Source organism: Akebia trifoliata, chromosome 1 (assembly GCF_017979445.1).
Source record: "Akebia trifoliata isolate Shusen 1 chromosome 1, ASM1797944v1, whole genome shotgun sequence".
NCBI lineage: Eukaryota > Viridiplantae > Streptophyta > Magnoliopsida > Ranunculales > Lardizabalaceae > Akebia > Akebia trifoliata.
The window spans coordinates 22,946,066-22,949,413 of NC_141375.1; the positions used below are offsets into that span (position 1 = coordinate 22,946,066).

Below are 3,348 nucleotides of genomic sequence, written 5' to 3' on the forward strand. Positions count from 1 at the left end.
TTTATTATAGGGTAAATTACCATTTCGTGAGCTGAATGTGACGAAATTCTGATTCTGTCTCACTGTTCACTTTAATTCCCAAAACATGAAAATCCAGATTGCAGGTTTTTTTTTTCAATGTGACGATCTTGCTGGTTTAAAGTAGCGACGTCTCTGCGAACCTGAGACATTGTCACTTTTATTACCAGCGAGATTGTCATTTTGAAAAACCTGCGATCTCGCTCTTCTTGTTTTGGCAATTAAAATAAACAATTAGCTGGAATAGGAATTTCATTGATCACATTTTGAAAATTTTCTCTTTATTATTTATTCATAATTTTTAAGATTTAGGCATTACTTTTGTCTCACATCCACCTCGTAGATAGGTCCTGAAAAACACAATAAGTAGGGTAAAAAATAGCACAACAATTTAAGTTTTTAACAAGACTATTGACAGAAAGAAGATTAGTAGAAAAGTGAGGAACATGTAGGATGTGAGACAGAGAGAGAAAAAAAGAGATAGGGATGGTCCCTATCCCTGAGTCTATGACTTACTGAGTCAGGGAAGATGTAGTAGCGACTGGATAAGCTGAAGAATCATGGATACCTGAAGAAACAGATGTGGATGGGTCAACTGTAGAAGAGGGTGTAGCAGTAGCAGTAGGGTTGGATAAAAGCCCGCATCTAAGCACAAAGTAACGCAGTGGCAAGCATAATCTCAGCCATTTGTGCTTTCCTCGAGCTCAAAGCATCAATAGTAGACTTGGGTTGGGAAGCATCAACAACCATGGAATTACTAGTAGCAGCAGCAGCATCAGACCGAAAACGGTAGCACTCTAGATAACCGTGGAAATGATAACACTGAGCTGATAAATTTGGGAGTCAAACTCAAAACCAATTGGCAATGAATGGAGAGGCCCAACAACTTATAAGGATAGAGACAAGGCAATGAGAGTTCGATGTGGGACTAAACTCAACACGCACCCGCATGTCTGGGCCAGACTAGGCCAAAACACGAGGAGATGTGAATTGGATGAGGTGGAGGAGAGAAAGGCCCACTTTGAAACCATGATAAATTTGGGAGTCCAACTCAAAACCCATTGCCAATGAGTGGAGAGGCCAAGGAGCTTATAAGGATAGAGACAAGGCAATGAGCCAATGAGTGTCCAATGTGGGACTAAACTCAACAAAATGCATATATAATAATAGCGAAATGGTTTCTCGAATCAAAACTTTACCAATTACAACGTTACTTTGGTAGATATATTACCGACATGATAGGTAAATACTTTTTCTAAGATTCCAATAGACAATATATTATAGATGGTAGATAGATATTTTAGTATCATTTTGGTTGGAGTCTGCCTAATCCGAGTTTCTTTCCCAAAAGAACAAAAAAAAAATCATTGTTTTGTTGCTAGGTGAGAAGATCATCTAAGACATGTGAGTTCTAGAAGCTAAATGAAACATTTTGACACATCCAACATAACAAACACAAGTGTTTCAAAATGCTTGAAATGGCCTCTTCTTCCTTCTCAAATCCTTTTCATCAGAATAGAGTCTCCAAAACTCGATCGAGATGCTGGAAATGTATTTTTTCGGATGAAAATGGTGAGTTTGAATGGTTAGGGTAATTTCAACATTTCAATCGTTAGAAATGTCTAGAGTGGGGTTGAGGGTCTAATCAGAAAGAAAAGTAAGCGCCAGGGAACGTTAAGTAATTTTCCCAACATATTGACACATCAAACATAACAATCACAGTAACATTTTGGTTTTAGTAAGCTCTTTTTTTTTCTTTCTTATGGCCCCTTCCCCTTTTCACTGGTAAGATCAATGATTCAAGTTGTCAAGATCGACAATTCAAATCATTGAGATTGATCTCTGTTTAAATTGCCGACAACACCATTTCCAATTGTCAAGATCAAAAGATTGTAAATCAATAATCTTGACATTTGAATATGAGTCATTGAGAACAACATTCACATCGTTAAGATCAATCTTTTTACACACGTGAATCTCAATGTTTCAACATGAATCATCGAGATCAACAATTTGATCTATGTTGATCTTGAAAATTTGACTCTCGATGATTTAAGTTTGCTGTTTTATCAAGGTGAGAGGGCATTAAGAAAGAAAGATTTTACTAACTCCAGCCCCAAACTCCAGGTGCATTTAGAAACATGTCCCTACATTTTTCCCACTTTAGCTTTAGATCATAGTTTAAGATCATCTGTGTCGATTTGATCTTTGAGTTATGCACATATGCAACCCTACCAATGGGTCCTTATGGAAACTAAATTTGTAATATAAATTAAATACATTGCTTGATTTAGACAACAATGTCCCACTTGTTTGTAACAATGTGAGTTTGCACATGGCGGGGTCAGATCTTTAGCTGGTCTGTCTTATCAATTGATAAATGCACATTAATCTAAGGTGAATGCTTGATTTTAAATTGATCAAATGACATAGTAGATTTTCTTGAGGTTAACTAGATTTATTCGGAAAATGGATTTTACTGAGTTGATTATAAGAATAAAAAATGTCTGACTGTTTTTTAAAAGAGCAGATTGCAAAGTGACAATAATTCTAATATGGGAAAAAATTTACAGGAGTGAGGAGACTAGTGCAGATCATATAAAATGTTAGAGTTGGTAAAGACTACACAATTTAAAAGATGGAAGGAAAAATTTCTATTAAAAGATGTATTCAAAGGGAGAGACATTTGTTTTACTCTGCCCACTCATTTACACAAAATAAAACAATTTCTTTTTCACATGATGAGAATTAAGAACAACCTCTTCTAGAGATTGGAGATATTAGTGGTTAGCCACCCCTGTCTTAAACTCTCAACAAAAATGGTGATCAACAGAGATAAAAAAGATGGGTGCCTTCATGTTTTCTTGGTAACTTCTTTGTTGGGGGTTTGTTTGTTCTTCCACCCCTTTCAAAAGGCATTCATACGAGAAGTAAGATCGATGAAGGTTCTTTCTTTGCATGGAATAGTAAGACCACCCGTTGGATGATTGAACCCGAACTCTTCCTCAGCCCTACTTAATAAGTCTTGGAATGAAGGATGGTTCAAGTGTGATAAAGGAACGACGAATCGCTTCTTTTCGGTTTCACCGACGTAAACTGCTAAGTGTCCTTTTGGGACGTTTGCAGTGTTTGTTTTGGTAAGAAGAGACTGTAGTTTGAGAATCTTCTTGGCATGAAGGGACATGGAAGGCAACCGGATGCCCATGACTATTCTTGCAGTTAAGGGAACAAAAACAAGAAAGAGATTTAAATGGGCTTTATAGAGGATGGAAAGAAAGCTTTGACACTTTGAAGGATGTGAGTGAAGACTTGGAGTTGGAAGGCAGGTCT

The 3,348-nt window shown here is 36.9% G+C and overlaps 1 pseudogene; it reads right to left on the reverse strand.

The window, feature by feature from the left end:
* Nucleotides 1-2,900: 2,900 nt before the first annotated feature.
* On the reverse strand, nucleotides 2,901-3,348 carry LOC147411018 (auxin-responsive protein SAUR21 pseudogene; annotated as a pseudogene).